The sequence below is a fragment of the Echinops telfairi genome, unplaced genomic scaffold, assembly GCF_000313985.2.
Source record: "Echinops telfairi isolate 266 unplaced genomic scaffold, ASM31398v2 ScPeMD7_4225;HRSCAF=4972, whole genome shotgun sequence".
NCBI classification, from domain to species: Eukaryota; Metazoa; Chordata; class Mammalia; order Afrosoricida; family Tenrecidae; genus Echinops; species Echinops telfairi.
The window spans coordinates 7,235,863-7,249,364 of NW_022108124.1; the positions used below are offsets into that span (position 1 = coordinate 7,235,863).

Genomic DNA, 13,502 nt, shown 5'->3' on the forward strand with positions numbered 1-13,502 from the left:
CTTCATACGACTAATTATATTACTATAAGAACTTGTCTGCAGCCATCCCCTGGTGTCAGAGACATTGTCTAATCATGCTGTGTTTGGAGTAAACTGTTGTATATATAAACTGGTAGCAATAATTTTCACTTACTGTCATATATCAACTATTGCAGTGGAGTTGAGCAATATGGATGGGAGAACAAGATATAACAGAAATATTTTGCTCAATAAAGAGATCTTACCTGTCTTTCATTAGCTCTTCTAGCTCCTGGAGCAGCAGGGTGTGCGTGGGATATCCCAGTACCCCTCTGTGGCTACCTCAACTGGCATACCTCACTTGGCCCCGGCACCCTTTGGGGCAGGAAAGGCAGTAGAATGTGTCAGTGTGGCTAGAAGAGTATAAAATGGGTGGGGGAGGGTAGATGGGCACAGAGCACCTAAGATATAATTAAATGTGTGTTCTGTATTACATCGTTGATCTTTTAATTCCCTTCTGTGGTCTATGAGATAAAGCAGCTTCATGTTCTAGGAAGTGCTTTTTCTCTGGTAATTAGCTGGATACCACTCTTATGGGAAGTTAGCACATGGTGTGACTGGTCTGTCAAGTGTGCCATCCGACAGTCACTCTGGTAACACCTGTGGGAAATACCATTACATTGACCTGAAAGATTCTGGGATTGCCATTGTACTGTGGCTTGCCAATCAGGAAGGCTGGGTAAACCCTCAGGAAGGCTGGGTAAACCCTCTCAAACATAATCTCTGCCAGGATTCCACTTTTCCAAAGTTTTGATCGAATGGTTTGAAAGCCAATTCTGCATATCTCACTGTTATTGGTGTCTCCCCCTCCCCCCATGTGTGTATGTGGGGTGTGTGATCCTAGGTCAAGTTGAGCTATAAAGAATCAGTGCATGGCGCAGGTTAAGCTCTCAATCACTGTCGCTGCTTGTGATATTTATGCATAGGAAGATTAAAGACCCAAGTTAATAGTCTTTAAAACATGTAAAGTTTTGTTATTGAAATCTTCGGCTTTAGGGCACACTGAATATATATTTCAAATTTAAAAAAAAATCAATTTATTGGGGGCTCGTACAACTCTTATCACAATCCACACATCCATCCATCATGTGTCAAGCGCATTTGTACATTTGTTGCCATCATCGTTCTCAAAACATTTGCTTTCTACTTGAGCCCTTGGCATCAGCTCCTTATTTTTTCCTCTCCCTCCCTCATGAACCCTTGATAATTTATAAATTATTATTGTTTTGCCATATCTTACACTATCCTATGTCTCCCTCTACCCACTTTTCTGTTGTCTGTCTCCCAGGGAGGAGGTTATCTGTAGATCCTTGTAGTCGGTTCCCCTTTTTGATCCCACCTTCCTTCTACCCTCCCAGCATTGCTACTCTGACCACCGGTCCTGAAGAGATCATCTGTCCTGGATTCCCTGTGTTTCCAGTTCCCATCTGTACCAGTGTACACCCTCTGGTCTAGCCAGATTTATAAGGTAGAATTGGAATCATGATAGTTGGGGGTGTGTGGGGGGAAGCATTAAAGAACTAGAGGAAAGTTGTATGTTTCATCGTTGCTATACTGCATCCTGACTGGCTGGTCTCCTGCCTACAACCCTTCTGTAAGGGGATGTCCAGTTACATACAGATGGGCTTTGGGTCCCCAGTCTTTACTGCCCCCTCATTCACAATGATAATGATTTTTTGTTCATTTTGATACCTGATCCCTTCAATACTTTGTGATCACACAGGCCGGTGTGCTTCTTCCATGTGGGCTTTGTTGTTTCTCAGCTAGATGGCCGCTTATTTACCTTCAAGCCTGTAAGACCCCAGACGCTATTCTGAAAGTTTTTATTGACACATAGTTCACATCTACAATTCAATAGCTCAACCATATTAAAAGTTGTACAGTCATCACCACAATCAATTTTAGAACATTTTCTTGTACTTGTTATCAGTTCCTCATTTCCCCCAACCTCTGCTGCCATCTCCCCAAGAAAGGATTAATCTAGTTATTATTTCTAAAGATTCACCTATCCTGAATTTCATATGCAGAAAACCATACCAAACAAAAGGAAAACATAAAACCATCAATAACAAAGTAAAACAGCCCCCCAAACCCACACAACGAACCTCAATAGAAAAGAAGGCAGAAACTATTAAAAACTTACACTTTAAAATGGGTCAAAAGGTAGATCAAATAATAAGGTGTTAAATTTTAACCTAACTGCACCTGCAGTGATCTACTTTCCAGTGCTCTCTGGATGATAGAAAGTATGTTCACATCCCTGCTGTATGGTCAGAAGAGATTCTCTAGAGGCTTAATCCATGTGTATTTCCCCTTCAATTTTCTTTAAACTGAAATAACTTTAAAATGGGTTAAAAAGATCAAATGACATTTCATTTTAACCTAACTAGACCTGCCTCAATCCGCTCTACAGTGCAGTCTGCCTAGTACCAAGGCTAGTCATATCCTTTGAGTGTGGTCAGAGGCTAAATCCATGTGTTAACCCAGGAAATGGATTTTGGGATTCCACTGTGAGCCAGTTCTAATACAAAGGTTCTCAACCTGTGGGTCACGGCCCCTTTGGGGGTGTGCGTGGCTAACAACCCTTTCACAGGGGTTGCCCAATATATAACAGTAGCAAAATGACAGTTATGAAGTAGCAAAGAAAATAATTATATGGTTGGGGGGGTCACCACAACACGAAGAACTAACTATTAAGGACTGCGGCATTAGGAAGGTTGAGAACCACTGCTCTAATACCATTCCATCTCTTAGATGTGGATTTTATTATTTCTAGTCCTTGGATCACACAGGCTGGTGTGTTTCTTCCATGTGGACTAAGTGGATGCTTCCCGTAGAGGGCCGCTTGTTTTAAGACACCAGAAACTGTACTTTCAATGTCCAAAACCACCTAGTTTCTTCAACAGATTTTGCTGAGCAACCATATCTTCAGTGGTCTCTTATTGAGGGCAGGCATTAAGCAGGGCCATGTCATTAGAACTTATCTGTAGCTTGGGACTAGAATTAAATTGGAGCCCAACATCCATTCATATATATATCTATGGTTTATATATGTCTCTGGCTTAGTTTAGAGTCATCATTAAAATTTTATTTTAGAGAACATTATCAATCATTCCCCGGGGTATAAGATAATCATGTAGCCACTGGTTTAGAATATGAAACACTGTTGATAAAAGGAAATCATGCAAGTATACGAATACGAACTGTAATACATGAATTGCAGATTTGTACGGATTAAACCCGTAAGTGTCCAGAAACTAAAGCCAGAGCCATGTCTATCAGAATAATGTATATCATAGAAAACAAGGAGCACATTAAAACATTAAGTCCTTGGCCACCGTTCACTGGGCACCCTCAAGGTGACAGAGGGGAACCGAAGTTGACTGCAGTTCTGTGTGTGCTCCTGGAATAGCAATGACCTGCTCCTCACAGTGGGGAGTTTCAGCCTTACGTCCCAGGGCTACAGGTGAATTTGAGGTAAAGCCCAGTTTAGTTAGTGGTGTTTCTACTCTTGATTCCTTCAGGTGTATCTTTTGGAGCATGTTGTGTGCCCAGAGAAGAGTCTAAAGTCCTGGGGTTCTGTAGCACGTGGCTGGGTCACCAAGGGCTGCAGAGAAACTAGGTCAAAAGTGTCCAATTAGGAACAGCTCGGAACATTAAAATAGGAAGGTGTTCTCTCCTGGGGATCTCTCTAAGTATTACAGGTTTTTGTTCTCTTCTAAGGGAGGTTGCTCCTCCCCCTCTTTACCCACCAACAGAAATGCAGTCGCCTTCTTGGAGAAATACAAGTCCCCCCTTGACTTGAATTTCCAATACAGTTAGCCTAACACTGTGGTTAAGTGTGTCTGGTAACTTGGGGTGGCTGTATTTAGTTCAGTTTTGGATGGCAGCAACTGAATCGTTTTAAGGCAGACATATAGAGGAGGGGTGATTCATGGTTCATGGATGCTAAGTAGGTACTCTGTCTACCTGGTTGCTTGGGAGACCAGATTAGAAGATTACATGACCTGGGATCAGGGAAGCCTGTCTTTCGCCTTGCTGATTATCCTTACAGTAGTGGATTTACAATATGGACGTAACTTCACTCAGCATAATGCTTTCCATGCCACGAAGTGTGTTCTGAGCTCATAGCTGGTTTTTAGGGATGCATAGTATTGCGTTGTGTGTGTGTCCCAGAGTTTCTGTGTCCATTCTACTATTGATGGGCATTTGGGCTGTTACCTGCTATTTGTGTGGGTGAACTGAGGCTCACTGACTGTATTATTTTCTTTTTCCCAGTATCATCAACAACACCTTGTGATTGGTGGTTCTGGATATTCAGTTGCACATCCCACATCAATGCACTGCCAATGGTAAGAACTCCATAGCTTCCCAATACCAGTATTGGAATTGCTTTTTAGTACTCTTGTTTTAAGAATCTTATACAGATTTTGAAAGCATCTCAAGATAATATGTTCTCCAACTACATATATATTTTCAGTATATAATTTAAAATACTTCGTTTTTCAAACTATGTAAATTATTTTAATATATAATTTAAGGTACTTAAACTAAGTTTTGAATATTAAATAAAAAATAGCTTTTATTTATAAGATTTCCATAACTTGTAGTTTTATAACCTCTGAATGGTTATCCAGATTAAAAGTATTTAGTGCATGTCCCTGTTTTTAACCAATAATACATGTGTTGTGAATATGTTTTTTTTTTTTTGTTAAACATGATAATGACAGTCAAAACTCTTGTGTGTTTGTCATCTTACTACAATATATGGTCTGTTTTTGTGTATTCCACTTATCTAATATTTATAGTTAATGGGCAATTAAATTGATAAACATTTCAATTTTTTTAAAACAACAATTTCAAACAGCCATTCTTACCTGTTTAAAATGATCTTTTAGCAAATCTTTCACCATAGTAAAAGAATATTTGGTATGTAGAAGTTGGGATTTGCTCCCTTTCCTAAATAATGCTTGGTATCTTGGAGACACATTTGCAATTTCTCTTTTAAATTAGATGATAGGGTCAGATGGGAATTTCTTAGTAAGTTTATTCTATCTGTATTATACGTAAACTAGATTTCCAGAATGAGCCCCCTTAAATATATTGGGTCATAGGATAAATTACTTAAACAATAAAATCTTCTATTTGAAAATATCTATAGTGCAACAAGAATTTTATGTTATTTTCACATAAATTATTTTCAAACATTAAATCAAAGAAGTTATTGGAATTGATTAATAAGGTCTACACAATTTGGTAGGAGATCAATCATTCATGTATCAGTCTGAACTGAAAATGCTAAAAATTTGGAAGATGAAATGAGTGCAATAAATTATCTGCGAAAATATTTACAGGAAATGCTTTATTTTAAAGGTTTACATTATCAGCACGTTAATAAATAAAAGGACTCACTGAAGCTAAACTCGTTTCTGAATCCTTCCTGGATTGGGAGTGGGCGGGGCAGAAGCTGAGCTAATACATGATAGCCTTGGCTAGCACGAGACCATTTGCCCTCATCCCTCCCTGCCCACAAAAGTTCAGGGAGAAAACCAGTTGGGGGCAGCAGGGGCTTTAATCTGACAGAAATGATAAATGCCGTACTTGTTTTGAAGTTCACGATTAAAGCCTCTGTTTTCTTGTTTGTTGGAACCTTAACCACCGTTGGTATCATGTCCACGAAAACCAGCTGCACAGGCCTCTTGGGTATCTGTCAGCTATTATAAAATGATACATCTTTTGTAAGTGCCTAGTCTCATGGAAGGCGCACGCACGCACAAAGTAGTTTACAAACAAATATTAAATCGGGCATCCCAAGCATATTCATAAGATTTGTTAATAATCCCTGTGTTATTTTTTATTGTGGTGGGATCATATATACAGGCAACACACCAGCTCTGGGTATACTTCACTGCCGCTGAGTTGATTTTGACTCGTAGGCAAGATTTCCAAGACCAGGTCTTTCTGGAGCCTACTGGTGATTTTGAACCAGTGAATGTTGTAGTTAGCAGCCCAATACATAGCCCACTGTGCCACCAAGGGCCATATTATTTTTTAATTATCTTTGCTTACCTAGATGCAATTAGTGTTAAAATTCCTCGTATCTAAATAAATGAATGAATTTTGGTTCACAGGGTGCGTTCTGTATAAAAGGCGTCCTGGTGGCACAGTGGATTGAAATGTTGGGTTGCTGACTGAAAAGCCAGCGGCTCAAACCCATCACCAGCTGCTCCGAGGGAGAAAGACGTGGCAGTCTGCTTCTGTAAAGATTTACAGCCGCAGAAGCCTTAAGGAGCCAGCTGTACTATGTCCTGCAGTGTTGCTCTGACCTGGAACAGACTCAATGGCTGTGTTTTTCCCCTCTGTATAAATATTTTATGCCTCCTTTATACCTCTTTCAATAAAGTGTATATTATTGTAGTGTAAAAGTTTCAAATATCTGAACACAGAGAATAGTATTAAGAACTCTCACCTAGCTCCAGTCTTGTTTCTTTAACAGTCTTGTTCCCCAGTTCTATATTTTATGTGATTGCATCCCTATATATCTCAGAATGTATCTATGGAAATAACAAATTACTTAGAAATATAACCACAATCATTACACTATAAAAACAAACAGCAATTTCTCAAAATCACTGAATAATATCCATTTACTTTGCCATTTCCTGATCTGCTCATAAAGAGGGTGGCTGTGGGCTAATGATTGGGATGCTAACCTCAGGATTGGGAGTTCAAATTCAACAGCCTCAGCTGGCAAATGCAAGGCGGCCTGCTTCATACAGGCTTCAGGTCTCAGAATCTCTTAAATAAGGCCACTGAGAGTTGGAAGCAACTCAAAGACAGCAGGGTGTTTTTGTTTTTGTGTCTATGTTTTCATACCAAGCATAACAGGTTACATTGTAACGCTAGTTGTTTTTTCCCTTGGGCTTTCTTTACTGGCCTTGTTGTGTTCTATATTCTGGGTTTTATGGATTCCATCTCTGGTATGCTCCTCTTTTCTTTGTATTTTCTGTATATTTGTTATATTTAGAGACAATCTGATTTCCCCCTCTACCATGGAAAGGAGCCCTGCTTGGTCACGAGTGGGATTGCTAACTGAAAGGTTAGCGGATCAGGCCCACCAGTTGCTCCGAGGGAGAAAGGTGTGAGTGTTTGCCCCATAAGGCTTTTTTTTTTTTTTGCCCCATAAGGATTTACAGCATTGGACACCCTCCCCTAGGGAGTGGTGCTTCTCTGCCAGATTGTCTCAGTGGTGGGTTTTGCTTTATGGTTGAGGTGGCAGAATATTTCATGTGTACTTTCATGGAGCGGTAATATGGTTGGTTATATCTTGGCTTTCAATATTAGTAACTATTTTATCTAGATCAAGGGCTCTCAACCTGTGGGTCGCGACCCCTTTTGGGGGTTGGGTGTTGAACGACCTTTTCACAGGAGTCACCCAATTCATAACAGTAGCAAAATTATAGTTATGAAGTAGCAGTGAAAATAATTTCATGGTTGGGGGTCACCACAACATGAGAACTGTATTAAAGGGTGGAGGCATGAGGAGGGTTGAAAACCACTCAACCACTAAGGAAGGTTGAGAACCAATAGATAAGCTATTGGCTTTCTGATTCTCAAGCCCTCGTTTATTAACTGCAATATTTCAATGCAGGGGAATTTCTCCAATATCTGTTTGGCAACTCTGGTAATTTGTGCAGGAATGATACTAAATACTTCAATCATTTCCTTTTATTTACCAATTTTCAGCAGACTGACTTGTTTCGTAAAATCCTAGAAAGGTAGTAAATGAAATTTTATTATGATTTTTTTAGTAATATCATGGATGGCAATGTACTGGATGTGTCTGAATTCATTGCAGTCTATATTCTTATTTATTTCAAAAGATCGTTTTATTGGGGGCGCTCACAGCTCTTACAACATTCTATACATCAGTCATACCGCACGCATTTGTACATATGTTGCATCATTATTTTCTATTTGAGCCCTTGGTATGAGCTCCTCTTTTTTCTCCTCCCTCCCCCTATATTCTTATTGATGTCCAAATTTTCTGGGCCAGGGAAACCTTTGCAAGTTCATTTCTAAGTCTTTTTGAAATGACTCTTACTGGTCTTCAATTGTTTTCTTGCTTTTTGAGATAACAAGGTACTCACTTTATTCCTATTACTTTCTCAGCCCTCAAACCTTCAATGTATCTAAGAACTCCGTTATTTTTCCCCCCCCTTAGGCCAAAATTTTTGTTTCCGAACAATATTTGCATGAATGTTTCTTTTATGTTGTATTAAAACCAATACCAGAAGGATTCTGTCTGCCTAGCCAGAATTAATTGGTGTTGAGTTGATTCCAACTTACAGCAGCCTTGTGTGCTGTACAGCACAACCTTGCTCTGTAGGAACTTTGCAGTTGTGATGTTTTTTGGAAGCAGATCCATTCTTTGAAAGTACCTCTGGCTGCAGTTTTTGTGTGTTGAGTCCATTTTCATTCATAGTGAACCCCGTGCACAACCCAACCCAATCCTGCCTCATCCTGCACCGCCCTCACGATCATTGTTCAAGCTTGAGCCTAGTTTTGCAGCTATGGTGTCAACCCATGTCCTTGATGGTCTTTCTTTGTTTAAAACTATTTCTATTGGCACCTAATCCATATATCATGCAATTCAGTAGTTCAACCATATCAAGAAAAATTGTACAATCCTTACCAGAATCAATTTTAGAATCCCCCCGCCGTGTGTGTGTGTGTGTGTGTGTGTGTCTGTCTGTCTGTCTGTCTGTCTGTCTGCCTTCTGTTCAAATATAGATAATTGGCATTCTGTCAATTCCTGGAACCCTGTGACTTCAGTGCAGATTGGACTTTTTCCCTCAGGTCCATTGGCTCCTGATCTTATGCTACCTCTTGAAATAGTTAATGTCAACTCGTTCCTTTTGGTACGGTGTATTCTTTCCATCATCTTTTGATTCTTCCTTCATCAGTCAATATTTTGCTCATAGGAGTTTTCAGTATTGCAGCCCCAAACTTGGATTTGCCGTCAGATCTTTCTACTTGGTATATGCTGAGTATGTTCTTCCTTTCTGACATTCTAAGTCCATGTCCCACCACTTGTCTGTCGGTTTAGCATACTGTGGTGGCTTGTGTGTAGCTGTGATGCTGGCAGTTGTGCCACAGGTACTTCAAATGCCATCAGGGTCACCTAAAGGCAGTGGGTTTCAGTGGAGCTTCCAGACAAGAACAGACAACAAAGGAGGACTCTGCTGACCACTTCAGAGAAAGTAGCCACTGAAAATCTTACGTGTTGTCAGATACTGAAGACCTAATGAATGGATGAACCAACCTCCCTTGGGATGGAGGACACTTCAAATGTGACTGATTGCTCCTTAAGGGCCAGGGGTTGGCAAGGCTTCCTGTTACGTACTTGAGACATTGTCAGGAGACCCCTTTTCTGGAGAGGGACATTGGAAGCATTTAGGAACTAGAGGAAACTTGTATGTTTCATCGTTGTTACATCGCACCATGACTGGCTCGTCTCCTCCCCGAGACCCTTCTGTAAGGGGATGTCCAGTGACCTACAAATGGGCTTCGTGTCTCCACTCTGCACTCCCCTCCTCATTCACTATGATATGATTTTTTGTTCCAATGATGCCTGATACCTTATCCCTTCGACACCTCGTGATCACACAGGCTGGTGTGCTTGTTCCATGTGAGCTTTGTTGCTTCTGAGCTAGGTGGCCGCTTGTTTACCTTCAAGCCTTTAAGATCCCAGGTGCTATATCTTTTGATAGCCGGGCACCATCAGCTCTCTTCACCACATTTGCATATGCACCCATTTGTCTTCAGCGATCGTATCAGGGAGATGAGCACACAATGATAGGATTTTTTGTTCCAGTGATGCCTAATACCTGATCCCTTCGACACCTCGTGATCACACAGGCTGGTGTGCTTCTTCCATGTGGGCTTTGTGGCTTTTCTGAGCTAGATGGCCACTTGTTTACCTTCAAGCCTTTAAGACTCCTGACGCTACATCTTTTAATACCTGGGCACCATCAGCTTTCTTCACTACATTTGCATAATTCACCTGCTTTGTCTTCAGCGGTGGTGTACACAGGTGTTTTATCTTCAGTCTATCCCACTTGTCAATTTGTGCCTCTTCTGTATTTGTGTCGTTCCCTAGTTCCAATAGCCTATGTATTCCCTGCAAAGTTCTCAGGTTTGTCCCAATTCCCTCATTGATGGCCCAGTAGTTAAGATTTTACCTCACAGTCTGTGATCCACCTTGAGTTGATTCTTGTGCATGGAGTGAGATAAGGTTCTTGCTTCATTTTTCTGCAGGTAAATATCCATTTTTTCCCAGCACCACTTGTTAAAGAGGGCATCTGCTTCCCATGGGATATTTTTGGGGCCCTTATCAACGATCAGTTGTTGTCTGTATGCTGATGATTTTATTTCTGGGTTTTCAGTTCCTTTCTATTGGTCTGAGTATGTATCTGTCATTGTACCAATACCATGCGTTTTTGAGAACTGTGGCTGTATAGTATGTGCTAAAGTCAGGTAAAGCAAGCCCTCCCACTGTGCCCTTCTTGAGGAGGTCTCTGCTAATTCTGGGCTTCTTCCCTCTCCATATGAAGTTGGTAATTGGTTTTTCCATTTCTTTGAAGAAAGATGCCTTTGGTAGAACTGACATCTTGACTATATTGAGTCTTCCAATCCACGAGCATGGGATATTCTTCCATATGTTGAGGTCGCTCTTGGTTTCTTGTAACAGTGTTCTGTAGTTTTCCCCATATAGATCTTTTGTTCTTTTAGTCAGGTATGTCCCTAGATATTTCAGTTTGTGTTTGGCTATTGTGAAGGGTACCACCTTTTTGATCTTCTCTTCTGTGGTCTTATCCGATGTGTGTAACAGTCCAATGGACTTCTGTTTGATGAACTTGTATCCTGTCACTCTGCCAAACTCTAGAGGAGGTTCTTTATTGACATATTTTGCATACTTAACATATTTAAAATTTTCAGCTTTTAATGAGGAAAGTCTTAAAGCTCTAAACAATTTAAAAATAATGGCTTATCTTCATATTGTCTAACATCTTGTAGACTTGTGTTAAAAAGCATCATAAAGAACACATAAATACAGGAGTGGATCTCAGAAATCCACTCTTTTTAATTCCATTTTCCCACAAGCCTTTTGATGTCTATGTATTGTCCCATTTTAATGTCATCTTAATGAGTTGCACATAAAGTTCGAAAGCATTATTGTAGGAAATATAACTGTTGAAAGCTTTATAAAAGCATACACAATAGTGCCCTCTGCGACTTAGAACGTATATAGAAATAACTAATCATTTTATATAGCTGTGTAGTACTCTTTTTTATGTAATATATCTCACCATAGATTTGTGTGTAAGTGTATAAATATAATTATATTTCCAAATTCACCAAAATAACTATTCATACTATTTTGGGGGGGACGCGTGTGACTGTGTGACTGCTGATTGAAATGTGGGTCGTTTGAACTCCGCTTTTGTAAAGATCAGAGGAGCCTTGATGTTGTGTTTCGAGGTGGGCTGCTAACCACAAGATTACCAGTTCGAACCCCTCGGCTGCTCAGAAGGAGAAAGAGGAGGCTTTATATTCCCATTAAAAAATTAGTTTCGGGAACCCACAGAGGAAACTACCCTGTTTTGCAGGGTTGCTATGAATAGGAATCAACTTAATGTTCAAGAGTTTTGGTCTAGAAAGATTACAGCCTTGGAAATCCTGTTGAGGATTTCCTTGTTGGAATTGGGTTGTTTTGGAGCATAACATCTTAAATGATTCCAGCCAGTGTGAGAATTGCAGGTATTAGTGACTTAATCCTTTCTTAATATAACTGGTCTTGCTGGCTGTTATTAAGACACCTGATTTGATAGGTGAGAAGAGTTTATTAAGGTAGTTCTAATTTGGATCTTGTCATGTGTTTTATACACATTTGGGGGGGAGGGCGCCAGGGATAATTTGAACTGTCTTGGTGACTGAAAGTACTTTGAAGCACAACCATACCTTTAAGAAAGGATTCATGGCCGTCTCATCAGGCCTTCTGTTTTCCTCCTGTTCTGATCTACCAATAACCATAGGACCAATAATCACCCACGGATTATGAAAATGAAGCTGGTATAATATGATTTCCCTGGTGTGAACAGAAACATGTGGAACACTGACTGTCGTGGGTTTGCTTTGTGTAGAAGTGGACCCTCGAGTACAACTGCTCTACGTGATAGATGAATCCTGAAAGGTCCCTGGGGAGACTCATGAAGTAAGGAGAGGAAGGGGAAGGAGGCCAGTACGCTACGGGGTGCCTTAAATGATCGCTTACTGTTGTGAGCAACTGGGCTCACATCGTCTGAGGACCTCTGTGAGACCACATAAAACATGCTGCAAAACATGCCAGCCCCTTCCTCTGGACAGGGAAGCTGCTTTTATTCACCTACTCTCTCTCGCAGTGGACAGATCTGCTGCACAAGACCTCTTTAACGTGTTGAAGAGCAAGGATGTCCCTTTGAAGACTACGCTGTGCCTGGCCCAGTCCACGGTGTTTTCAGATCTCTTCATATGCGTGTGGAAGATGGACGTTGAATAAGGAAGACCGAAGAGGACTAGTTAGTGAATCATATTGAAAATACCCTGGCCTGAACACGCCTCAGACCCGCCCATTTTCAGTATGCCTCTGGCGGGGGCCAGGGGTCTGTCTGTTGTTCTTAGGCTATCAGTGAGATTAGACTTGATAGCATCCAAGGACAGCTAAGGACAGCAACGTTCCTGTGCACCACCCACCTTTCCTCGTTAGTGGGATGCTGCTTTGAGGAGCATAGTTTACTAGATCCTCTACACCTTTTTCCTGACCTGAGGCCAGAAAGAGTCCACAGGTGCTTGCAGTATGAAGCTGCCATCTGCTCTGGCAGGTGGAGTGAAGAGAGAAAGGCTGTAGGCAGGACATACCAGCCCGAGTTACAACAGGGAGGGGGAGCGGTATAGTTTACTAGCATTCAGGTTTCTCAGCGTAAATTTGTAATGACCTGATTCATAAATTGTCCTAGTGTGTGGGGATAACATTTTTTTTTCTTCAAGAACTCAAATCATCACAGCGAAATTGATAAAAGTTAAGTAATTTTCTCCACCCAATTCACAATAGGACATTTGCTTAAAAAAAAAAAAGTTACGGATTTGCAACACTGAGAATAGGATTCCTAATAATTGAGACCCTTCCAAGAGTGGTTTGTACTGTGGAGCCAATGATCTGTTCCCTTTTACTATGAAAGAGCACTGTAAATTAATGTTTAATTCACTATGGAAGTGGTTACTGTCATTGTTTTATGGCTTTAGAGAACACGTCTTTTTGAAGAGGTATTATTAAATGTAACGAATTGATGGCGCCGCCTCTCCAGATCTGATTTTCAAAAAACTAGTGAGTTACATAGAAAAATTCTGTCTTCAGTTAAAAAAAAAAAATCAAATAGCGGGAA

The 13,502-nt window shown here is 40.6% G+C and overlaps 1 protein-coding gene across 2 annotated transcripts in view; it reads left to right on the plus strand.

Moving 5' to 3' along the window:
* The window catches only part of TBL1XR1 (TBL1X receptor 1), a 179,546-nt gene that overhangs the window by 82,029 nt on the left and 84,015 nt on the right, over window positions 1-13,502 (plus strand). For both annotated transcript variants that reach the window (XM_045294981.1, XM_004708592.2), the window contains exon 2: window positions 4,297-4,370. The gene's annotated coding sequence lies outside the window, so the exon portion shown is untranslated. The remainder of the gene's footprint in view (window positions 1-4,296; window positions 4,371-13,502) is intronic.